Raw genomic sequence first — 25,973 nt, 5'->3', positions numbered from 1 at the left:
ATTCATCCAAGGAGGGAGAGGATCAGGGGAGTGCTTTCACCATGTTTATTCACTATTCTCACCCAGGCAACTTTCCAGAATCTCGAGGGTGTGGTGGTCTGGAAACAGGCTTTTGGGAGATAGTGGTGTATGCTGCAGGGGAGACTTGGTCAGAAGCAGTTGGAAGGACACTGCCCACCGACATGGGCAATTTTGCTCTCCTTTAGAAGGGTGAAAAAGGACAGAACACACAGGTCATGGTCTCAGGGTGTGGGGCAGTTACATAGGGGTGGGACAGCAGGCTTCAAGACTGCATCTTATGAAGGAGGCAGGTGGGTCTGGCTTTTGGCTGCTCTCGGGATTCTGGAATCTTGCTGCAAGGTCTTATGTGTGTGTGTGTGTGTGTGTGTGTGTGTGTGTGTGTGTGTGTATGTATGTATGTATTTTGTACATGTTCATATGTAAAGGCCAGAGAGCCATATAGAATATCTTTCTGTCTGTCTCCCCAAGTCTGGGTATCTCACCAAACCTGGAGCTACAAATCTAGCTCCAGATCAGGTTATTTAGCTCCGGGGATCTGTTTCTGTACCCGAGGGCTGGGATTAAGGCACACATGCCATGCCATGCCATGCCATGCCATGCCATGCCATGCCATGTCTGTCTGTCTGTCTGTCTGTCTGTCTGTCTCTTGGTTTTTCGAGACAGGGTTTCTCTGTATAGCCCTGGTTGTCCTGGAACTCACTTTGTAGACCAGGCTGGCCCTGAACTCAGAAATCCACCTGCCTCTGCCTCCCACGTGCTGGGATTAAAGGCGTGTGTCACCACGTCCAGACTCAGGTCCTCATGCCTTGCTTCAGAGCTAGGCCAAGGAGCAGGAGCCTGAGAACACCAAGCCCCGCCTGCCTTGTGTAGGTGCTAAGTTTAGGTGACAGTGTCTTTCCCGTCTTCTCCCAGAAGGTCAGAGAGCAGTGCCTCAGAGAGTCCTGCAGCTGCAGAATTTACCGAGAGAATTGACTGATGGAGACTTTATGACAGGAGAAGTCAGATTCCAAGGCGGCGACCTCTTGTTCTCTGCCCTCTGAAACCCCTGGGGGTTGGGCACAGGAGGATGAGAGTGCCAGAGTGGTGGCAATGCAGATGGTGCCTGAAGGTTTGCGGAAGGGAGTAACTGTGCTGGTTTAGCCACAGAAGTAGGCTACGCATTGCAGTTCCCCACCCAGCCCCTGCTTCCAGCTTTGCCTCCCCAGTCCGCCCCAACCCACACCCAGAGTGACGATTTCAACCCAATTCAGATCACCCCATGTACTAGTGACAGGTCCTCAGTGGGATCCTGTTTTACCCAATGTGACAGCGGCGCTTGCCGTGGCATAGATACTCAGGCAGAGATTTCCAGGGCAAGTGAGCACAACCTCTAATCTCCAAGGAGATGACAATGGCTGATGCACACTCCTCTTCCTGGAAGCCCCTCCTGCTTTCTGAGAGTTCCTAAGCTGCCCTAGCTTACTACCTCATCTACGACACCCAACTGGACTTTTGTTTATTTAAGACAGGATCTAAATCTCAAACCCAGGCTGGCCTGAAACTTGTTGTGTATCCTAGGCTGACTCCATAGTCATAGGGATCCTTCTGCCTCAGCCTCCCACTGGGATTACACACGTGAACCACTGGTATGCTGGGATTACACACGGGAACCACCATAGGACACTTTAAAAATGGTGGTTTCAAGCATGCAAAAAAGTCAAGACTAAGCAAAGTGGAAGTTTGTCAAAAAAATAAAGAAATAAACAAAATAAATAATTCCCCCATCATCCTACCATTCCACTTGCAGAGAGACAGGAAGTGGGCTTTAGAGGGTTTGCATGCTGTATTCATAGCAGCATTGATAACAGCAGCCAAGAGGAGTCACTAGTAGTTGAGAAGATAGACCAACCAAGTGTTGTACGTGCTTCGGAATACTATGCAGCCCTGAAACCCTATTCTGATTCATGCTTCACCGTGGATATACTCTGAGGACATAATGCTACAATCAAAAGAAGCCATATCCTGAAAGACAGACGTTCTCCATGCCTGTCTCCTCAGAGGAGGTTTTTGGAGTACTGACCCAATAGAGAAAGGAAGCAGAGTGGTTATTGCCAGGACTTAGAGAAAGGGGACAGGGTGGCGATGTAGTTAGTGAGCACAGGGTCTCGGTTTTCTAAAGTGAAACTGAGTTTAAATGCTACTGAATGATGGTCTCCTCCTTTTCCAGCCTGGTTGCACCTTAGAGGCTAGAGCCTGGTGCTCAAGGCAGAGGCTTACACTCTAGGGATGCAAGAAAGAGCAGCCAGAAATCCTTTGCCCCATATATATGACAGGGTGCATAGCTGGGGCTCTGGAGGAAGGCCTGTGCTTAGGACTTGTAGCCTGGTGGCCATGTGGATACCCCTCATGGATACTGTGCATCTTGCCTTGAAGAGGGATCCAGGCTGAACTCGTGAAGGCCTTAATTTGTGTCAAACCCAGCAAGGAAGACACCTGAGGCACCTGCATCCATGATCTTGGGTTCTCAGACACTAAAACCATGAGGATTAAGTTCTTGGTGTGTAACATCATGCTTTTGTTGCCCGAGGAGACCTACATGGTCCTCACCTGGACTGTTAATTCCAAGAGACCCTTTCCTAGGTGGGGAAGAGGTGCGGATCTTAAATCAGACTGTGGAGGTTGGGTTTAGCAGTGAGAACAAAGGATGGGTGGGTGAAGGCAGTCCGAGTCCTCCTGTGAGCATTGGGGGTTAGGCCCTGAGAGAAAAGCAGCAACTCAAAGACATAGGCAGGGCTTCATCTGTACTGTCAAAGCTCAGACCATGTCTACCACTGCACGTTCTAACTCTGGACCAAAGTGGAGATGTCAGGAGAGGCCACAGAATCGAGTAGCCTGAGTGGACACACCTATGGCAGAAGAGACTGATGGGAGGTGGATGGGACATACACAGCCAGAAACTGAAGCTGTAGCTGGTGGTGCTGGCTAGAGAGGGATTTGCAAAGGAACAGGCTGCGTGTGGAAGTCAGCAGGCCTAGACCCCCACTTTCTGTTGCAGGGAATCCCAAAGATTAGTCTCATATTCAAGTGAAGTGGAAGACCAGGCTGGGATGCCAGGTATCTAATGGGTGCCATAAAGCACCAAGTATTTGCTGGTAGTGTGGGAGGATGAGGATGAGGGGCGGCGGCGGGATAATCTCATTCATCGTCTTCCGTTCTATGCTAAGGGGGCAAGTGGCTGTCTCTGGAAGAAAGATTCCTACAGGAAATCTAAATCTAATTCCATTTAGACTAGAGAGTCACCGTGGTTATCCTCTAAGCTGCTCTGTCCCCTGTTGAATGCAGTACTCACCCTGAGTTTGGCTGACCTTGCATTCAATATGTCACCCTTAAGGTCAGCCATCTCCCTCCTCCTTCAGCATGGAGTTCCAGTATGTGAGGACACTTTCCTGAAAAGGGTTATGTGGCTACGACTCGTGGAGGCAAGTACGGCAGAATTGAACGCACTGGCCTGGGAGATGAGAAATCTGGCTTCTTGTTGGCTGTGTGCATTCAGACAAGCTTCCTTAACTTTGTGGGCCTCAGTTTCCCTGAATGCTGAGTGAGGTAAGATAACCAGTTACTCTCAAATGTGTCTTCTAAGCCTCACTTTCTTAGAGGCTTGGTGGGCTTCCCTTCACAGTCTGGGCAAAGATGGAGGGTGCAACTCTTTGAACTCCATCTCAGTCAGCAATCCAAGGGCTGCAGAAGGCAGGGGCCTATCTTTATACAACCCCTGAGTTAGAGTCACCTTCCACATAGAGTAGCCCTGTGATGGTGCTGGCGTTACTCAGCACCATCAGAGGGACATGCCAGGTTCCACTCGCTCCTCATCGCTGCTCTTGGGTCCAAGAGCAGAGAATGTCACTGGAGGACTCAGGACACCAACAGCACAGTGAGAGGGGTTAGAGGGCAGGGCCTCACATCAGGCTTCACTTCCTAGCTGGAGATTGTGGAAAGTTCTTGAACCCTCTGAATCCATTCCTTGTTAGAAGTAAATGAACTAATGAATGTGTCAAACAGAGTGGCTGAAAGGTAACAGGTGGTCAACACGCTAAGCAAATGATCTTTGCTGTCTCCGGGAAGTGAAGGGGTTCAGCTATAGACCTGGGTCTCAGTCTCCACGTCCAGGCTCTATCAACTCTCCCTGTTCCCTCCTTACAACTTATAGGGTGGTCTTTTAAGTATATAGGATGTTTTGGGGACTTACTGGTAGCAGGGGTAGGGTGGGGGTGAGCTGGCTCTACTTCCCTAGGGCCCTGGGAAGACTGCCACATGGGCAACTGAGTTCTAGAAGGGCTCAACACTGTCCCTGCAGAAAGCCCCAGGCAGCTGGGGGCCCAGGGGCTGAAGATCAGGTCTCAAGAGGGACAGTCCAAGCTGGAACCTTGGAAGGGGCTGATATAGCAGCTAGTTTCTTCTCTTTCCCAGAATCCCGTTCTCTACAGCTCTTTCTCTGCGCCAGGATTAGCACACATCTCTCAGTCTCCTATTGCAACAAGATTTTATTTCTAATTATGCTGTAATAAAACTGGAGCGCTCCCAGGCTTCCTTTCAAATGACTTGTATACACACCGCCGATTGGACCCTCCTCGGCCTCATTGTAATAGCGGCTCCTGACATTCATTAGACATGCATGAGAGGGGCGCTTTAAGAATAGAATTGCATTTAAATGGATTTGCTGAGAGAGGAAGATGAAAAAGAGAGAGACACAGAGAGAGAGCTCACAGGGAGGGGGGAGAGGGAGGGAGAGAGGTCTGTTGAAAAACTATGAAAACAAGATGCCGTAATAACAGGCTGCTGAAATAAGCCTCTTTATTCCTCGTCCTCATCCGCTGCACATGGCAGAGCCCAGCCAGGGGCGACAGCCTCCAACCCCCCAGAGTCTTCACCCTACTTCTATGCTCCCTGCCAGGGCTTCAGAGCTCCTCATTCCATGCCTCCCGTGTGTCAGACGCCTGGAGCAGAATGGGATCTGCTGCTATTGCAATGGGAGAGGCTGCCTCAAACTTCCACAATCTCCATAGCCAAGGGCAGCCAGCCCAGTGTCCCTGGGCTTGTGGGAGGAGGTGTCTGCAGGTCCTTACCTATAGGGCTTGACTCTGTCCTCTGTCCCTGGCCCCTCTCTGAAGGGTTAACCCTGGATGGCTAAGAGAGAAGAAAAGATCTATTCTGACCCTTGGCTTGACTCTCCTATAACCCTGGTTCCATACTCCGCCCTTCCCCAGTAAGCACTGCAAAGACTATTGGCTGTCGTGTACCAAGAACCTATTTTGTGTCTTCTTGCTGATGGTGGTATCTAATCCGTTCTCTTTGCTGTAGCCAGATACTCTTTAAATGGCCATGTGATATCTCAGAACTGCCATGGCGTCCTAGGCTTGTTAATATAAAGACAAGAATCCTTAATAGGACAGCCCCACCTTTGGTCCTCCACTGTGGCAGTTTTCCCCTCTTGAGCATGGGCTATGTGGGATATCCTCTTCCCTGCTCACCACAGTATCCACCCTGATAGTCTAAGACCTAGGTCCACACCCTCTTCCCCCCAGGAGACCTCCTATACTCAGCACCAGGCATAAGCTTATTCACGAGAGTCAGATATTGTATGTGTGGTACCACCACCACACCACCACCACCACCACCACCACCACCACACCACCACACCACCACCACCACACCACCACCACCACCACCACCACCACCACCACCACCACCACAGTTCTTTGGTACGGTCCCAGTATAATGCAGCCTATGGGAGACAGAATGTGTTAGACAGTTTTCTATTGCTGTGCTAAGACACCATGACCAAGGCAACTCATAGAAGAAAGGGCTTATTTGGGCTTATCGCTCCAGAGGGATGGGCTCATCATTGTCACCACGGGGAGTGTGGCAGCAGACAAGCATAATGTCTGGAGTAGCAAGCTGGGAGCTCACATCTTAAACCACAAGAAGGAAGCCAGAGGAGAAACCTGGGATGAAATCTCAAGCCCACTCCCAGTGACATACTTTCGCTGACAAGGCCATGCCTCCTAAGCCTCCTCAAACAGCGCCATCAACTGAGGACCAGGTACTCAAGTGCTGGAGACTATGGCGGACATCTATCTCACAGCAACTTGCCTCAAAGCTCAAAGTTTGGTGCTGTCCAAATCTAAGCCAGATTTTACCAAATACTTCCAGGTCAGCTGAGGGGTTTCCCACAGAGGGCGCCTCCCTGTTCTGTACCACAGCAGAGTCCAGCTAGGGAGGACCCCCTCTCCCTTTCCAGACAGTTCCTGATTTGTACTGTTGGGCTATATCATGGGACCTGTATGGGCCTCAGTGGCTCCTGACCACAGCCTCTGGGACTGTCTCAGATTCCCAGATACAATGCAGGCTTCTTCAAGGTATTGCATATCACCCTTCTGAACCCCCATCATGCCTGGCCAGGGATGAGAATTCTGACCAGATCATATTGTCACAAAACAGTCTGAAGAGTAGGCTCTGTCGCTCTTTAGTCCTGTGACCTGGAGGCTAGTCTCATGAGGACTCTCACCGTCTACTGGACCCTCAGCCCCTCTTGAGTGGGAATAACCACCTCACTCCTTGCAGGTTGCTGGGAGGAGGTGGTGGATGCTGCAGTACTGTGCCTCCTGGGTGCTCATTTCTGCCTCTGCTTCATTAACTTTCTCTGGAGTGTTGGTGACAATGACAGGGAGTGAGAACACTGCTTTGACTATGCTCCAGAGGGGGTGCAGCTAAGAGAAAATCAACACGGCAGCCATTTAAAGCTATCTAACCCAGTCCCTGTGTTGTTCCAAGGTACTATGGGGCAGGGAGACCTCCCACCTCTCTGTCCTTATAATATCTGTTTCTCCACCTGTCTCATAGCCTCACAGCCTCCCCTGTCTCCACACTGCAGAGAGGAACAGTGACATTGGGTAGGGCAGTCTCTAAAGGGCAGGAAGAGCTATTCATGTGTCTCTGCCTCCTCGTTCCCGGTATAGCCCCAGCTGAGCGTCCGGTAAAGCCTGATGTGTTATCGATGAATGACTGCGGACTCCACAGGGCAGGCGGGGCTGTCTCCCATCTCTGTCCTGGCCTCAGCTGTGGTCATCCTGCTTTTGTGGATCAAAGGATGAACGGCTGAGTGAGCACAGGAATCGTGGCCTCTTTGCTCTCTGGCAAGTCTGGCTTTGGTGCTGAAGTTGAATGGACTTTTGCTCCATTGTGTGACCTCACACAGGCGCCTGACCCCTTGGACTCGTTTCCTTATCCCTAATTGTGTTGGTATCAGTATCAGTCAGAGGTTAGAGTGGTCCTGAGTTAAAGCACTTGTCCTAGGGCCAGACTTTGATTGTTCCATCAGTGATACTGTCACTCACGACCTGCAGCTTGCTGGAAAGGAATTCCATCCAACACCTACTTCATGTGGTGACCACATGGCCTGTCGGTCTCAGATCACTCCACACCCCATAGTTTTCTGCTCAGAACCTTCACGGTCTTCTTATGCTGACAGGAGAGGCCCTTGAGCATTGACAGCTGATCAGCCTAATGGAGCAGCACCCACCCACCCACCCAGACACACCAGCGACCTCTTGAGCAAAGGTAGAAATGTCCACCTGCATGTGGCTTTCCAGATTTCAAAGTGAGTCAGGTTTATCACAAAGATTCAGATACACAAGTGCTGGGCCTCAGTTGTCCTGGACCCCCACTGTACTCCTGCCTCTGTGTACCTTTGGGGCATTTTGTCCTGGCACACCCACCCCCCACTGCCCCCCAACCTGCCTCTCTTCTCCTCGACACTAGCTTCTCCACTCCTCCAGCTGGAGTAACTAGCTCTTTACCTGGCTTTCATCATGAAGTTGACACAGTGTGGAGTTTTACAGTTTTTGCATGGATGGCTTGTCTTCCTGGGTGGCAGTGGGTGGGAGAGGAGAAGAGAAGGATGGGAGAGCATTTCTCTCATTGGTTTGTTTCTACTATGCATCCAGCCCTCCTTTATCACCTGTCATGGTGCTATAGAATCCAGTAGCCCCCCTTTATATGAAGGGAGAGGTTCTAAGACCTCTCCCCAAGTAAAAGCCCGGAGCTGAATGGTACCTGACTCTACCTAAACCACACATATATAATAACTATGATGCTGTATAATTTATAAGTGAACCCAGAGGTTAATGACAATAATAATAAAATGAAATTATGACAGGAGTCTATAATGTGAGCCATGTGAGTTTTTTTTTCTCTTCTAAAATATATTCTACCGTGTTCACCCTTCGTGTGATGATTTGAGATGAGACAGTTCCCACATGACGAATTGAGGTGAGCTCCTGGCACTGTGACACAGCCTCCAGCGGCTGCTGGCCTTCCACTGAGTGTCAGGAGGTCCTCTGGGGACAGGCAGATGCTGGTTGTCCACGGGTAACAAACCACAAAAGAGTGAAACTTGTTTAAGGATGTTTTCCTGTTCTATTGTCCCTGTCAGTGCCCAGAGGCCTGGGGTATCACCCTGTTCTGTGGATAGAAATCCAGGTTTTGGAGATTCAGGAGCAAGGTCAAGATTATACAACTGGGGGATCCCTTTGGGGATTTTATCTGTATTGCTGAACCCCACCCATAGCTCTTCAGGCAGAGGCCTCACTTTGTCCATGGCCCCTGGACCAGGTACCCTGGGCCTGCTTATTGACGTTAGCAGTTAACAGTGACAGTCATGTCAGGATGTCACAATCATGACCGGTGTTGTGTCAGTGAAGGCTTCTCATGGCGCTGGGCTCACAGTAAAGGCTATTGGCAACTTTGTGCTATTTTAATTATCTATCTATCTATCTATCTATCTATCTATCTATCTATCTATCTATTTTTGAGATACAGTCTCACTTAATAGCCCAGGCTAGCCTTAAATTTAAATAAAACCTCCTGTCTCAGCTTCTTGAGTTCTGGGATTACAGTTACCATACCTCCCCAACCACGCGGTTGTGAAGTAGAGAAATTGGTCTCACTGGCTCCTGAGGGGCACCCTCTCTAATCTCTGTCCTCACTATGGCTTGGGGGCATTGGTTACCTGTTTTTATTTGATACCTTATAGACTAAGCTTTCTGCTAATAATGCTTTGGGTTGAAGTTGCTATCACGTTTCCTCAACATCAGGCCTTACCACTGTGTAAAGGGGCAGAGACTTGGAGGGAATAGTGCACTCAAGAGAGCTTAGAGACACCGCTTTTTGGGAAATCTGAAGTTCCCATCCCTATGAAGTTCCAGTCCTGAAATAAGAGAGGAGGCAGATAGCCCTGGCTGAGTGGCTTCTGGGCACTAACTTTGCCACACTTTGTCACACCTTGCCAGACAGGTGATTAAAGCAGGATTCAGATATGTTGGCTAAATCGCCATGTATGCTGTCAACTAACTTGTCTTGCTTAGGGTCACATGTGAGGGGTGAGGTAGAAGTTGAAGAAAAATGTATGTTGAGGTTGGAATGAGAATGGCCCCCATAGGTTAAAGTATCTGAATCCCTATTTGGTGGAACTGTTTGGGAAGGATTAGGAGGCTTGGCCTTGTTGGAGGAGGTGTATCACTGTGGGCGGGCTTTAAGATTTCAAAAGTTTCTGGTCAATCTCAGTGTGCATGTGATATCTCTCTCTCTCCCTCCTCCCTCCCCCTCCCCCTCCCTCTCTCTCTCTCCTTCCTGCTTTTTCAGATGTAAGCTTTTAGCTGTTGCTACCACCATCTGCCATCATGGGCCCTAAGCATCTGAAACTGTAAGTCTAAATGAAACAATGCTTTCTTTTATAAGTTGCCTTGGTCGTGTTGTCTCACCACAGCGACAGAGCATGGGCTGACACAACACGTTAGTTCCTTTCCTTGTTCTAGGGACAAAATGCCTGACAGATACAACCTAAGGGACGAGGATTTAGTTGGGCTCATAGCATAAGGGGACAACGTCCATTATGGTGAAGAAAGCATGGTGGCAGGGAGTTAGTTGGCAGGAGCAAGTGGACCAGGAAGCAGAGAAAGAAGAATGTGGGTATTTAATCTGGCTTCTTCTTCTCCCTCTTTTATTCAGTCTGGACCATGGAAAGGTTGTCACCCTAACAATTTAGGATGAGTCTTTCCTTCTCAGTTAAACCTCTCTGGCAGTACAGTCATGGGAGTGCCCAGAATTGTGTCTCCTAGGTGATCCCAAAGCCAGTCAAGCTGACAAGAATGACTGACATCCACAGGGCAGACTGAAGACCCTCTTCTGCCATTTCTTGGCCACCTGCATCCCAGCTGAGGCCCCATCTCTCCAGCTCCTCCATTGGAGGCAACCACCGTCTCTAAGGAACCCTAGGGGTGACTGACTCAGGAGGGAGAGGGCCTGTGGCCTGGTGTAATTTATCCACAAGCCCACAGCCACTGTGGAGGTTACCCTAGCCTATCAGCAGTCATATGATCAAAGAACAAGGAGGAATTAATATCCCTGAGGTGGTCTGCAGCCTCTGATACCAGCAGAAAATTACAGGACATAAGATGAGGGTATTACAGAAGGGAAGGGAGGGAACGGGAGATTTCCATGGCTAATCCTGTTAGCGAGACAATTTCTTATCAAACTCATTATGCCTTGGAAAGGAGGGGAGAGGGTGGGAGAGAGTGGGCCAGAGTGGAGGCAGCTGGAGGAAGGGAAGGAGCCACCAAGGCTGCTCCGAGGTAAGCAGGAGACTGGCAGCTGTCTGATCCTAGCTTGGCGTCTCTCTCCGCAGCTCATAGTGAGGTCTGGGGTCAAAAAGTTTCCCTGGGAGCCAGCTCCTTCCTCAGCAATTGTCAGCCAGTGAAGCAGCTGTTCCTGTCCTGGCCACAGATGTCTGGAGCGAAGCCCCAGCCTCCACCTTCCTTTTTAGACCCAGATCACATTGTGTCTATCTGTATGGATCACAGGGATCATGTCTAATCTACACAAAAGCTAAAAAAAAACCCCCAAGGATTCTGGTCTACAAAAGGCCTCTCTTCTGGGCCCTCACCTAATCTTCTCAGCTTGCCTCCCTCCTGAGATGGGGTAGGGAGGGATTATACCTAGGAAGTCAAACCCTTCCTGGCATTCAGTAGCCGAGCACTTTTGGGCAAATTACCTAACTTTTTTGGGCAAGTACTTCCTCAGCTTGAGTATAGAGAAGAGTTACATCGTGCCCCGTGTTCTTCACAGTTTCCCTATGAAGATGGAAGGGGGTGGGTTCGCAGAAGGGCTGCCATCTGTGAAACTTCCACATAAAGGGAAGGGACTGGTTTACTTTGAAATTGAGTCAACAGGTTCAGCTAGGCTGTCTCCCTGGCGTAACAAGGCTGGACATGGTGGCTCAGGCCTTGAGTCTTAAGTTTCAATTCTGGTTTTTTTCTGCTTGCATGGAGTCACCCTCACCCTGCTTCTGACTGGCCAATCACAAGGAAGGGATGTGATGTGTGCAAACCCGAGCTCTTGCTTGCTAAGGGCTACAGAATGCTTAGCAATGCCCCAGGTTGGCCTGGAGGAACAAGTCCTTTTGGAAGATGTCTGTCCTGCATCTATCCTTCCTTTGTATGAATTTGCTTGGGTGGGTAAGTGTCCATCACGTCTCTTCTGAGTGCTGAGATCAGCTAGTGAGGGTTGGGGTAGGAAAGGGCTTCCTTTCATTTTCCAAACAAAAAGGAGAGGCACTGGGGACAAATGTAAGCTAAGGATGTAAGCCTAAGAAAGAAAATGATAGATGTCTTAGAAGAAAACGGAGCAAGCTTTGTGACGCTGGATTTGCCAATGGCTTCTTGGCCATGACACCAAAAGAGCAGGCAAGAAAACAAAAGCGGATGAAATGGTCTCCCTTGCCGTTGAAATGTTCTACCACCAAAGAACATAGACAAAAAAATGTAAAAGAGCCCACGAAATGGGTGCAAGTCAGATATCGGATCAAGGACTAATAACCAGACTAGATGAAGGATATTTACAAAGCAAACAGAAAACCCACCAAGTTGATTTAGAAGTGGTTGGAAGACTGGAATAGGCATTTCTCCAAGAGGAATTGCAGGTAGCCAAGAAGCAAATGAGCAGAGATGTTTGACACCAGAGAAATGAAAACCAAACTGCAGAGAGCTTCTGCCATGTACCTGTTAGGGCCACTGCTCCTAACATAAAACAACTCCAAAGCCGGAAGATTCCAAGTGCTGGCAAGGATGTGGAGACAGTGGAAATTTTGTGCAACGAGGGTGGGAATGTGAAGGCTTAGAACCACTGCTCACCGTAGAAGCTTCTGGCTGTGCACCCCCCGAGAACTGTAGGCAGGGTGACAGAGAGGTATTTGTACCCCTGTGTTCACAGACACAGTAAGCACCAAAGGCCAAAGATGGAAGCAATCCAAGTGTCCACAGACAGACAGATTACCAGTCTGTTTACATACGACCTCAACAGAATACTATACTATACTTCCAGTCTTAACTGGAAGGGGCTGGCCGGATGGCTCAGTAACCACAGGACACAAGTGTGAGAGCTGAAGTTTGGATGCCCAGGGCTCATGTGGACGCCATGTGGGTGTGTTTGCCTGCTTTGATTTTTAGCCTCAGAAGGTGAAGACAGGGGATGCCCAAACTCTGGGTTTGTTTGATAGATCCTGTCTCATTAAAGAGAGTGGAAGAGCTATTAGGATGGGTCCCAATATCAATCTTAGGATTCTACATGTGTTCATACCTACCCGCATGTGGCCCACCCACCCACCCACATGTGTGCCCACAACCATCTGTGCCAAAGGATGTATAAACTCACATGTATACCACACATACACGAACCAGGAAAGTTAAAAAAAAAAAAGGAAGGAAGGAAGGAAATTCTGACATGTGCTACAACACAGGTAAGCTTTGAGAACAGTATCCCAGGGGATATAAGCTATACACAAAGGACAGATACTGCTCACAAAGGAAGTAGGATGATTGACAAGGACCATGGGAAAGAAAAGAGGGGACAACATTTCTACTTGGGCACCATGGTCTGAATCTGGAAAGTCTCCTGAGAACCAACCCATGGTTGCCTGTCTGTGGCACTTCAGGAAGTGATGTGGGAACTCGTGAGAGGCCATTGGGCCACTGGAGGTACTCTGATATTGGAATCCCTCTCCCTTCCTGTGCCTTTTGTTTCCTGGTTGACATGAAGGGAGCAGTTTGCACATTCCACCTTGCTCCCACCACACACTACCTCTCTGATACCTCAGAGGTAAGGGTGTGTGTTATAGTGGGCCAGGACCTTTGAAACCATCAGAAAAACAAGCTTTCTGCTCATGAGTTGTTCACCCCAGGTATTTTGCCTTGGTGATGGAAAACTGACACATCTGGTAGGTTGGTGAAAACCTGTTAGGCACCGATGGCAAATTATATTCTCTAATTTGGCTGAGCCACTGCAGATGGCTTTGGTGACAGGCATCCAAGTGCAGTGCCATGGCATCAAAACAAGATCTCATTGCCTTTGGTCTATTTTATTTCAACCTTCTACCACAGGGATGCCCACAGCCTCAGAGAATGCCACATTTTGTGTGCCTGCCCATCCTGGGCCCTGAATACAGCCCCTCTCTCTTCTGCCTTTATTATTGGGGTGACCTTCTGTATTTAGAGTGGACTTGCTAGTGTTAGTTACTGTGTAGTCTGGGCTCCCCTCACATGTACACTGATTTTTCTTATAGCATTGATCACTTTTTTTCAAGGTTGGCTATTTTCACACCATCCCTCAAGCTAGCACACATCTTGAATATCAGGATCTTACTCAGACTGGACACTGGTGCCTATGTGGACACCATGCCCTTGATAGCCTCAGTACTTACTGTGTAGAACTTTAGTGGCCTTCAGGGGCTCACACTGTAAGGATGTGAACAGACACAGACCTATAAACAAGATGCTTAGGGGCTAGATGGTAAGACTAGACATTTTCTTTTCCAGGTTTATGGATAGTATCTAATCATTACATGGTTCTGTCACCAAGTAGGCGGCCCAGAAAGAAGCAAGCAGAAGCTGGTGATGAAAAATATGGAGAGAGAGGAACCCATGAACACAACCTTGATGAGATCTTGCTGAACTCTAGATCTGGATGAGGGACAAGGCCTGATGCTCTAGTCAAGTCATCTATGTACCTGTGTGACTAAAAAGAGACAGGTGCAGCTCTACCTTGGTCTTCCACGTGAGGGCTCAGGGCCTCAAAGAGTCTAGTAGGATGGCAATGCACAGGGGAAGGGTTGGCACACCTTTAGAGTTACCTGCCTAGAGACTGGTAACTCCCATGCCTACCTCTTCCATTTTAATGTATTGGATTGTTCTGGGGAAAGAGGTACTAGTGGTGATATGGTATGGCGATTCTTTTTCAGGAAGAGCAGAACAATGTCCCTTTCTGGTGATGACACAGGAAGGAGAGTGTCAGTATCTATAGGACCAGACAGGGTGGAGGTTAGACTAGACTTTGGATGGGGGAATCTTTCCAACAGGATGAGGGCTTTGAGTGGTCTTTCTGTGAAAGTGAGGGCTGAGTAGGAGCTTAGTAGGAGGCTATGTGGGGACTTACAGGAGTCTGGAGCTGACACAGAACTGGGCAGAAGACAGATTGTTGCTGCTAACATTCTGGGACGAGGAGCCCAGGTTGCTTCCCTGGAATGCAAGGGCCCTGGTACCCTGAATGTTTATAAGAGACTTTTCCATTCTGTTTTCTTCCTGCTCTCAGTGCCCCAGCAAAGCTTGGGGGCTTCTCAGCTCAACTCTTTCCCTCTCATCCCTGGAGGTGCCTGAGGGGGTAAAGTCAGCAGGGCTGGGGAGGGAGCCAGGCTGTAGCTTCTCAGGATCCCCTGCCTGCTTCACTCAGGTCCCATACCCTCTTCTTGTCTTTTATGTGAACAGGAATCCAGGCAGCAGCCCCAGGCTGTAACAAAGCATTCCGTGGAGTGCAATTTTCTCCATCTGCCTCTTCTTCAGCATCTGTGGCTTTGGGCGGACTGAAGAAAGAGCAGAAGCTCAGCCAGAGAAGGGGCTGCTGGGATGAGTTGGGGCTGTGGAGTACCTTGGAGTGGCGGGAATCTGGGGGTGGGGGGGTGGTCTGAGGTCTGATCAGGAGAGGATCAGAAAGAGGGAAGGATGTGCAGCAAGAAGGGTGGAGTAGAGAGAAAGGTTAAACATGTTAGTGGATAAAGTGGGTTATAGCTTTAGGGTGGGGTTCCTCAGGGGTAATTTCGGCCTCAGGGGACATTTGCAAAGTCCAGAAACATTTTTGTCTCGACGAGATTAGGGCTACTTGCCACTGTCATCGAGTGGCGTGGTAGAGGTCAGAGATGTTCTAAAGATGTGGGACAGGTCCAGCAAAAGAGGTGTCTGAGGCCCAGATGTCAGCGGTGCTGGCAGGTCAGAGGAATGTAGGGGAAAGCAGGAGAGAAGAACTTGGGCACCGAATTCAGCCAGTGTCACATTAGCATACTCTAGGGAGATAGGGTGTCCTGAGCTGAGATCTCACCACTGAAGTCAAGGAGTGCCTTGAAGCTCAGGTGTGAGGGTTGGTGGACGTGAGTTAGGTTAGAGGAAAGAGGGGGCTTGGAGAATGGTGGGCCTGGAGCTTGGAGCTTGGCTGGGAGAGGCAGATGGGAAAAGGTTGGCTTCATCCCTGAGAGGGTCCAGCCTCTGCTGAGAGCTTCTTGGGTGGCATGATGGCTAATTTTCAGTGTCAACTGGGCTGGATTTAGAGTCATCTACAGGGCATATTTTTGGACGTGCTTTTGAGGGAATCTCCAGAGAGGTTTAACTGAGGAAGGAAGATCAATCATGAAGTAGATGAACCCGCCCCATGGGCTTGGAATTCATATGAGAGGCAAAGCTCCCATTTCTCCATTTCTGGGTCCTTCCAAATGTGAGCAAGTGGCCTCACACTCCTGCTTCTACAACTGGGGCCACTCCCACTTCCACGCCCTCCTCCACCATGACCCACCGTATCTCTGCCAACCATGAGCTAAAGCAAGCTTTTCTCCAGTCAGGGGTTTCTCATCCAGTGTTTGATCACTGCAATGAGAAAAGTAACACAAACAGGTAGGTTTCCCACATCAGCTTAGACAGGTTCCGGCGCTGGGATGGGATGTAGGAGATCTCTTGTGTTGGAAGGGCAAAGGGGCAATCCTGACAAGGGAGAGACTGAAGAACTCAAGGGCTGGAAAGGTTGGTATTTTTCTGACAATGGTGATGGAAATACTAGTATATCTAAGTGCAGACACCACCTGCTGGTCATTGCTGTGGTTTGAATGTCCCCTCCAAACAACTCATACTGACTCTCAGTCACCACCATTACACTATTACAAAGTGGAACCTTTAAGGTCTAATTAACTGTAATTCATATGCCAAAGTCTGCTGTGTTGGAAGTAGTTGAGGTTCAGCCCCCCATCATGTGATGTTTGCCATCGTATTATAATAAGCAGCAAGGACCTGGCTAGAGGAGCCCCCTTCACCTTGGCCTTCAGTCTTCCTAGTCTTCACAACTATGAGGCATTCTTTTTGGGTGTTTGATTTACTTGCCTGGAGTATCTTGTTATGGCAGCAAGAGATGGACTAAGGCAATTTCCTACTATGTGTCAGGCATGATCCTAGCATTTTAAATGGAGTATTTGCATTTAACCAGCAGCACTATTTACCACTAGGGTTCCTCTCTTAGCATCACATGCCCATAGTTTTGAATTAGTTCTTTCAAATACATCTCTTCAGTTGATTTGCCTCATGTATATGAATAGATTGGCTAAATGTCAGTAATCTATCATACACTTAAGACTGTTGATAACTAGCTCATTTGTGGATGGGATGGTTTAAGTGAGAAAGGCCCCCATAGGCTCCTACCTATACTTGAATACTTTGCTCCCAGTTGGTAAAACTGTTTGGGAAGGATTAGGAGGTGTGGCCTCGTTGGAGGAGGTGTGTCACTGAGGTTAGGCTTTGAGGCTTCAAGCTGTGAGCCCTCAGCTGCTGCTGCTGCAGTCACTCGACATCATCTACCTTCATGTGGCTGTCATGGACTCACCCTCTGAAACCATAAGCCCCTATAAACTCTTCTGTAAGTGGCCTGGTCCTTATAACAGCAATAGAAAAATAACTAAGACAATGGGGAAGTCAAAATCAGAACCCAGGTTTTGGATGCCCAGCAAGGTTTTTTTTTTAGAGTCTTTTAGGACTAGAACAGGCCCTTTCCTGATCTTTAAAGGGGACCTGGAATCTAGCTTCTGGCTATTTACCTGAGTGTCTTGGTGAGGCTCCTAGGGCCCATAGAACTGGCTTAAGATCCTGTCCTGGCCATCTATACTTGAAGTGACAGCTTTGATCTGTGTACCCACACTCCCCCACTACCCACCCTCTCCAAGGCTTTTACTTAATATTGCAAAAATCCATCTCCACTGTAATCACGACGCAGTAACAGAACATGAATTAAAAAGCCTTTTCTTTCTCTCTTGGCTGGGTCTGTGTAGACTGGGCTCCAGGCTATCCAGAGGGAGCCTAGGGTTGGAGGATGGGTTCCAGAGCCCTAGGCAGAGCCAGCATCAGGTGGAGAGCAAGATAGCTTAAGCTATGGGAGTAAAACCCTCCCCAGATTATGGGGAGCCAAGGCTCACTAATGAGCTCTGAGTAAGAGCTCCGCAGGCCAGGGCTGAGCAGAACTTTATACCCAGGGAGACTGACTAGTCACTGCCCTTCTCTCACTATGACAGGGGACAGTGGTGCTCAGGTCTGCTCCCTCATGCATCTTTCGGTCCCTCCCCAGTGAGAAAGGAAGCTGTAGCCCAGAAAAGCCAGCATGGACCCGTGTGTGGGGAAACCTGGAGCCTGAACAATTCCTGCCAAACTGCTCCTCTAGGTTTTGGCTTCTTTGTGCAAAACAGTGCACTATGCTAGGTGACTTTAAACCTTGCCTGGTTTCCATGCTGATTTTTCCTTTCTTCTGTCACTCCATGCAGTGGTGGTTGTGTTGCTGTGGTGATGTTTGGAACCTGCCAGTCACCCAGACAGGCTTTCCCAGACAAAGCCTTGGCCCAGTTCCCCAGCATGGCTCCTGCCTGCCTTCGTCCCCTGCCCAATTTTAGCCTCCCAGAGCCTCTCTCGGTGCCTGGTCCTCTTTCCTTCTGGCCTTTGTAGGTTCCCATCCTCCCTCCATCCATGGCTAATATCGTGTGTCTTCTCAACTTTCATTTCTACCAAAACACCCTTGCAAGCACTGGGGAGCCATTCCAATTGTTCCAGGATTTGTATAAACTTCCCCTGTAACCACCCCTTCTAAACTTTTCCCTTTGAGGACAGAGCCATATCTATCCTGATCCACTGTGTCCTCAGTGCGTCCCATGACATTTGACACAGTCACTGGATAGATGTGGCATGGTTGCAGTGACCTCCTGGACATGGAGGGCCAGGAGAAAGGGGTGCAGGATGGGTTTGGGGTGGGGGAAGGGAAAAGAATGCCATAGCCTCATGGTCTTTGCTGGGGAGAGTGCACGGAGGGAGAATGGGTTTCATAGGATGATGATGAGAAGTAGTTTTGGCTCAGGGTGGTGACAGGCTGGTGCTTTGGGTCTGACAGCACTAAGACCAGAACATGATAGTAGGCCTCTAAAATTCTGTCTAGACTGGAAGCCAGAAGAGCTAAGCCCAGCAACACATGCACTGTGGGTCCAAAGGAATCCACTTGAACTCTCCCTATGCCTTTCTCCACGAGTAGGCTGTCCTCTGAACACACCACAGCCATCCCTTTCCCCTCTGCCTTGACTCCAAGGCTCCTCACCAGACAGCACAGGCCAACCCCCATGCCAATGCCATCCCTTCTGTGTGCCCTCCCACACCCCCTTGGAATCATTCCTGGCTCTGTGCTCCAGCATGTGGCATGTGACTTCATCAGATGTCAGTCACACTGAAATGCTGACATGTGGGTGTCCTTGGCAGAAGGGCAAGTCTGTTGAAGCCCAAGGTTTGAGGATCACAAGTTCCTAGAAAGCAATGGACCTCCTGGACCTGAGACCAAACATTGTTAGTTCTTAGCCAGTGTCTAAGAGTAGGTGTCTGTGATGTACAGATGGATGGGTGGGTGGAAGATGGGTGGATAAAGGAGGAGTTCTAGAGCTAGGATAACTACATCCATGTCACATGGAGATTGTAAGGCTTGAAGATGTGATATAAACCAGAATATGAAAAAAATTATTATTTTTATTCTGCATCTGTGTTTCTGCCCTTATGATACCCCTCCTAACTCTGCCTGCTGAGATGCACCAAATGTCACACGCCATCATCCAAATCCTTGGACATTTGCTGATGGTGTGTCATTTACTGCGTGGCTAGCTCTGGGACAGGCTGTCGCTTTATTTTACTTTCGACATTTCTTTTCACATAGGAGGAACATTCTAAGACTCGGGAAGGGAGAGAAGGTAAAAGAAACAGAGAATGGAACATCCCAAACTACTAACGAAAAATGGGTGGACTGGATGATACAATACAGCGTAGTCCTGGACAGTCAAGCTTGGCTTCCGTCTTCCCGACTCCAGGGTTGGTCAACTGGGATTCCCTGAGCATAGGGGAAAAGCTAGGTAGATCCGAGAAGGAGGAGTCATGGGGCAGTTGCATTAAAAACTTAAATGCTGATTTACCTGGCAGCTTCCACATCCCTGTGGGATTTGAGTGAATTTGAATCCCAGAGGGAATTCACATCCATGGGAGTCATTTGGAGTATGTTTGCCTGTGGCTCGTCCTTCACTCATTGACTGCGTTTGTGCTTGGTTTGTGACACTGCATAAACCCTTTCATGGAAATGTGGTAGAAGTAGGGTGGTAAATGGAGGGAGAAGAAGAGGCTTAGTATGAGGAGAGGTCATTACAGAAATGGGAAGTGGAAGGAATGTGATCAGTGTAGCCCTGCTTTCTCTACTGAAGCCTCCTAGGATACGGCGGATCACCCTCAGGGCAAATAGGAACCGATACAATGTTGAGAAGCTCTGTGGATGCCTGGCTCATCATGGATCTAAATGGTAGCCTCAGAATTCTGCAAGAAAGTAAAAAATGACTTTCCAGGTTCAAGGCTTATTGGAAGCAGTTCTACATCAAACTGAGTGGAGGCTGCCAATGCCATTAGCGGCTTGCTTGGAGCACCCAGGGAACAGTGGTGGAGGCCAGTGATACAGTGTGGGAAGGGGCAGGGCAATGTTAGGGATTCAAGGGTTCATACCCATGAAACATCATCTGCAAGAAACCAAAGAGCAGGCCTGACTTTAAAGCTTTAACCAATCCGTTCCTACTTCTATTCTCTAGAAGTGTACCAGGATGGCCACTGAGTCCTGTCCTGAGGACTTGGACTGATGGATAAATTGCCAGCTTGTAGCTTCCTGGGTAGAACCGAGTGAGTGTGAGCAGTCTGCCTGTACAGAAGCCCTTTGTTCTCTGAGTACACTATGTAGCTATTTTCTCCTAATTGAAACATTCCCTCCAGGAGGGAGAAGGCTGGCTCAGAAGGCTAAAGCTCTGCAGGTCCCTCTCCAAGGCTACCTAAGCAGTAATCAATGGCTGGGGAGAGGAGACTCTTTGGTGGAGCTGCCTGCAAGCTGCCCAGGGAGCTCCAGGGATGCGTCTTTCAACTCATCACATGGGATCCTGCAGGCTTGTGTGGGGTGGGGGAATCCCACAGGCTTGGGGGTGGGATGCAGCTGCCTTTGAATCACTCATGCTAATGCAAGAAATTCATTCATCTCCCAGGCTCACTAAAGTAGACTGGGGTGGGATTGTCCCCCATTCTGGTCTGCCATCATTGCTCTATCTGGAGTGAAAGACCTTTATGCACGACTCCTCAGCAAAAGTCATTTGACATGATCATTAGTCAAACAGGACTGATAAAACTTAAGACAGTTGAGGAGGTGCATGGTCCCTGCAGTGGGTGGCGAGTCATTCCCTCAGAGTGCGATACATGCATTTGCCTCCTCAAGGACAGTGCACTGGGGATGGAGGCTGTTTGCCCTGCTACAGCTCTTTCCAGAGCCAGGTATGGCTGATGGACAAGCAGCATCTGCCATATCAGCTCAGCTGCCATTAGATCTGAGGAGAAGGCTCCAGTGGTGGGTGCAGCAGGTGTAAAGAGTGGCCTGTTTTTCCTTATCACCAGGCCAGGCCAAAGAGTGTGGGCTGGGCCTAAGAAGCCGGTGAGGGACAGAGCCATGTGAGCAGCTGCATAGCCTCATTCCTGCTTGAAGCGTCCAGATGGCTCCTGGATAAGAACTGTGGATTACAGGGGGCTAATTGGAGTAGTATCCTCCACCCACACCATTGTACGAGACATCATGCTTCTGATGAAACAATTGGCATAAGTCATGTGATCTTTTCATGCTGTACTGAGCTTTGGTAGTTTTGCTCTATATTTCACTAGCTGTTGAATCCCAGGATACTTGATTCGAGTGAGTGGTGGTAGGCCTTCAGTGATCCTGCCCACCATCTATAAAAAGGCTTCCTTGTGTAATGCTAACCCTTGAGTGCTCTGAAGATTTGGAAAGGCAGTTAAAGATGTTAGAGACAGAAGGCATCCTGCCTGGGTGGGAAGAGGCATTCCTGTAAGACCTAAGGTTAGGTGCTCGCTTAGGCAGCACATAGACTAAAATTGGAACAATAGAGAAAAAATTAGCATGGCCCCTGCACAAGGATGACATGCAAATTCATGAAGCGTTCCATATTTTTTTTTGGATGGAACACAGGGTCCCCAATGAAGGCGCTAGAGAAAGGACCCAAGGAGCTGAGGGAGTTTGCAACCCTATTGGAAGAACAACAATATGGACTAACCAGTACCCCCAGAGCTACCAGGGACTAAACCACCAACCAAAGAAAACATATGGTGGGACTCATGTCTCTAGCTGCATATGTAGCAGAGGATGGCCTAGCTGGTCATCAATGGGGGGGCGGGGGGAGAGGCCCTTGGTCCTGTGAAGGTTCTATGCCCCAGTGTAGGGGAATGCCAGGGCCAGGAAGCAGGAGTGGGTGGTTGGTGGGTGAGCAGGGAAATGGGGAAAAGGATAGGGGGTTTTTGGAGGGAAAACCAGGAAAGGAGATAACATTTGAACTGTAAATAAAGAAAATATCTTTAAAAAAACCCCCCAAAACAAAAAAACCCTAAGGTTAGCGAATGAGAGCACAAACTCTTTCCAGGGATGGTGACATTTGAAAACTGGCCAGGAGTATTGTGCTATTGCTCACATTCCTCCATCCTGCAGGAAAAAGTGAAACTACATTTCACAGCCTGCCCTGCGGCCAGGAAGGGCCAAGTGGCTGAGTGATGCCCTTACTCCAGGCCTGAGCATCATTGTCATCTGTATTTCCTCTCTACTTGTTTGGAGGCTCAAAGAACTCAGGAGAAAGAAGAAACTTGAAAGAACTGATCTTTCTCCTGATCAGCTCTGTAATGTACTGTGAGTGAGAGCACTCAGGTGGAATCAAGGTGTTTGATCAATCATGAAGTCAAGGTGTTTACCAAAGCAGATGCCCCCTCCCTGTCTGGTCCAGCCCTGAAGGACAGGGACATACTTCCCAGGTTCAGGAAGCAGGAGAGAGCCTTCTGGAAGAAGGAACACCTTGTACAAACTGTGAGCATGGGATGTGGGCTTGCAATCCATCCACACTTTATAGAGGGTCCGAGTGAGAGAAGCCAGACAACGGCTGGGGCTGACTCACAAGCCTTGAATGCTATGCCAAAGACTGACACATCAGATCTCTGTGTTTAAAGGGTTTCTTTACAGCATTCCTCAAGACCTCTCCCAAGGAATTTCAGTCCTAAGGTGCCCTCAGAGCACACAGTGAGTCCTGTGTTCCCAGGCCCTTATAGCCACTATGACATAATTATCCCCTCGTCCCTTCCTTTCCACATCTAACCCAAAGACTTGTTTTCTGTCTTCCCCGAATCAGGGTACAAGATTCCCAAGGACATTAGGCTCCCTCATTGCTGTGCTTTTTTGCAGTGTCTGTCCCATCTGTAACTTAGGTTGTAATGAAGAGTCCACTATAACATATTAAAGGCTGGACCAGGTGGGACCTTTAAGAGGGGGCTAGGGCTTTGCTTTTGTGAATTGATTAATCTTGCTATGCAGCTGGAGGACTGATGTGTTTTGCTGAGAGTGTCTGCTCCCAAAGCTAGCTTAGTTTGGTTTTTTGCCTTGCACTACCTTGGCACTCTGCCAGAAAGGCCAGCATCAGATGGCCAGGGCTGTGAGAACAAATAGACCCGTTTCTTATTTACAAGTCCTCAATACTATGTTACTAGCATGGAAAACTAAGACATCTAGTCTCAGCTACATGAGCACCCAGAACCGTTAATGGCTCTGAGAAGTCCTGTAGTAAAGGACTTGGATTATTGTGTGTTTGAACAAACTATCTCTTCCTAGACTTTGTAAATGCTTCTGTGGTATGTGGTAGTTAGTGGTCGGTGGTGTGGCTCTCTGCTGACTTTGCCCTCTAGCTCCAAGGACCACTGAAGGCCGTGACCCTTCACGAGGGAGAAGCTGAGGAGGACCCACTGTGACACAAGGAAGTCACTGGCCACGGCAGCTGGAGCCGGGTGCTGAGGCTGAAGCCTTTGTCGCTGGAACACCTCAGGGGAGGAGGCCTCTGTCTCCCACCGGTCTGGCTCCGTGCCAGCCACAAGGCCAGCTTTCTGCACGTGGCAGAGGAAGGTAGCTGCTAAGCTTGGAGGATTAATGCCAGCCTCTTACAGAACCTAGCTCCCGTGTCAAATTCTCTTCAGCTGGGCACCAGCCCAGGCAAATGAGGTAATGAAGCCCAAGCCTCATTAGGGGCTGCAGCAGGGGCTAGAGAGCAGAGCCTTGATGGGGAGAGGGCCGGGGGGGGGGGGCTGTAGCTCCTTAGGATCTAGGGCTGAGCCTGCTTTCTGTGTTCTGGAGCCAGTAGTTGTGGGACATGATCTCATGTCCTGGATGGGGAGCCAAGGGTCCTTTGAAGCCCAACTCTTTTTTGTTTGTTTTTTGTTTTGTTTTGTTTTGTTTATTTTTAGAGCTCAACTCTTACCATTACTGCTATTGCAATCATTAGCTAAGCAACTACTATGCACTGGACACTGGCTCACTGGCTGAGAGCTCTCCATAGACCTGTAGGGTGGGACTGTTGTCTGTGTTTTACAGCAAAGGATGCAGGCCAGAGAAAAGAGTGGCAACTTCCCTGCGACCGGGGACTGAGTGTGGGTGTGGTCACACTGAGACAAGACCCCAGACTTTGGGGGTTCCTGTCCCTGAAGCCCAGCTCCCTTCAGCTCTCACTTATATCTATGTTGGGGCTCCTTCCTCTACTCAAAGGGCCCCAGAAGCACTAGTGACCCTCAAAAGGGCTGTGGTGACCCCCAGATGTCCCAAGGGAAGATCCATCCAGAGTCCAAACAAGCGTTCTGCTCTATGGCTCAAAGCAACTGTTTAAGGGAAAGTGGGTGTGGGTGGAGTGTCACAGCATCATGCTATCCTCTGCCTGTCTACCAGGGTTTTCTTGCCTTCATCCTCCCAGTAACAATGCTCTTAGACAAAGGCTGGCCCAGCTATGGCCCCTGAATTCACAGCTGAGAGATAAGGTCTGTCATCCATCCTAGTGGGGAAGCCAGAGGAAACTATGGTTCCTCATACCCCATCTGGAGTGTTCTGTGGGAGATTCACTGTGGGCTACATTCACAACCAGACTATAGCTCTACTCACATCCTTCTGCCCAGGTTGTCTCGCTCTGAAGCCACCTTTCCCTGGGGATTTGTGCTCATAACATTGGCTTCTTCCCCTGGTAGCTGCTTAGTAAGGGCCTGTAGATGAATTATGAGAAGCCCACTATTTGAGGAATATGCCATGTCAAGAGATGGTACTCAGCTGCATAGAGGCAAATGAGTCCTGCCTGCTTTTGTTAAGTAAGTGAGTGTCGGTCCAGTTTCCCACTCACTCAAGGCTTTCTGCTCTGGAGACCTCTCATAGCAGGGCTCGGTCGTGATCTGTAGGTACGTTCCCTATAGCCAATCATGGCCATGATTATGTGCACAGCACTTTCACAGATGTCCTCTTGGGTCATAGGAAAGAGCTTTTTTTTTCAGAGTTCTCATTTCCCAAGTGGGGAAACAGGCTAAGAAGCTTACGTAAGGTCATGTTAGATGCTATGGAGTGACCCCAGCCTATACTCAAAGCTCACACCTATCCCTTAGCATGGCAAGAAGAGGATCTGCGCACTGCAAACCAGCATGCTGCTCAGGGGTCCCACCCTGTGCCCTACTGCCTATGACCTGTTCCTGGGAGCCCGTGAAGAACCTTAGGGCAGTGATAGACCAGTCTAGGGTTATCAGCTGCATTGCAGTCTGTATAACCCTGAGAGCCTCTCGGATGTGTCAGCCTCCCATTCATCAGCTTCCCACTTGCCGGTCTCCTTCTTCGTCTCCATTTCTGTTCACATCTGTGCTGCTAGGCCCCAAGGTCACCCTCGCCCTTTGACTCCATCCAGAATCTCTCCGATGGATTCTGTACACACACACACACACACACACACACACACACACACACACACACACACGGCTATGAGTCCAAGTCTATAGTTATGCTGGAAAGAAATCCAGAACTGGCTTCTTGACACCTGCCCTTGGGATCTTATTGTCATTGCAAAGCCAACATGTCCCAAACAGGACTTTCAGGCTCACCACAGCTGGCCTATCTCTCTCCAATCTTCCCACGCTCCACCAATAATTCCAAATTCTGGGAGTGTGCACGGGTCCTGTGCTCCCATCCTTGTCCACTGACTAGCAAGGCCTGTTGGCTCTCTCTGCGTCTATGCCAGACCCATCTGTTTCTCTCTAAGTACTTTGCCTTGACCTTGTATACGCCTTTCTCCTTTCCCACCCAGACATCACAGCTTCATTGTTCACTCTTGACCCTTGTAATTCAGCCCCCACTACAAAGCCAAGGTACTCCTCTTAACATATAATTTCCTTCATGTCAATTAAATT

At 49.1% G+C, this 25,973-nt stretch overlaps 1 protein-coding gene and 1 non-coding gene across 4 annotated transcripts in view; one reads left to right on the top strand and one right to left on the bottom strand.

The window, feature by feature from the left end:
- Nucleotides 1–25,973, bottom strand: part of Dscaml1 (DS cell adhesion molecule like 1) — a 326,281-nt gene that overhangs the window by 97,320 nt on the left and 202,988 nt on the right. The gene's annotated exons all lie outside the window — the stretch shown is intronic.
- On the top strand, nucleotides 21,582–21,688 carry Gm22069. The gene has a single exon (XR_003948546.1). It is a non-coding gene; the product is annotated as a U6 spliceosomal RNA (small nuclear RNA).

The sequence above is a fragment of the Mus musculus genome, chromosome 9, assembly GCF_000001635.26.
Source record: "Mus musculus strain C57BL/6J chromosome 9, GRCm38.p6 C57BL/6J".
NCBI classification, from domain to species: domain Eukaryota; kingdom Metazoa; phylum Chordata; class Mammalia; order Rodentia; family Muridae; genus Mus; species Mus musculus.
Note: the sequence above shows the minus strand (reverse complement) of the source record. Positions and strands in the feature narration are given on the sequence as shown.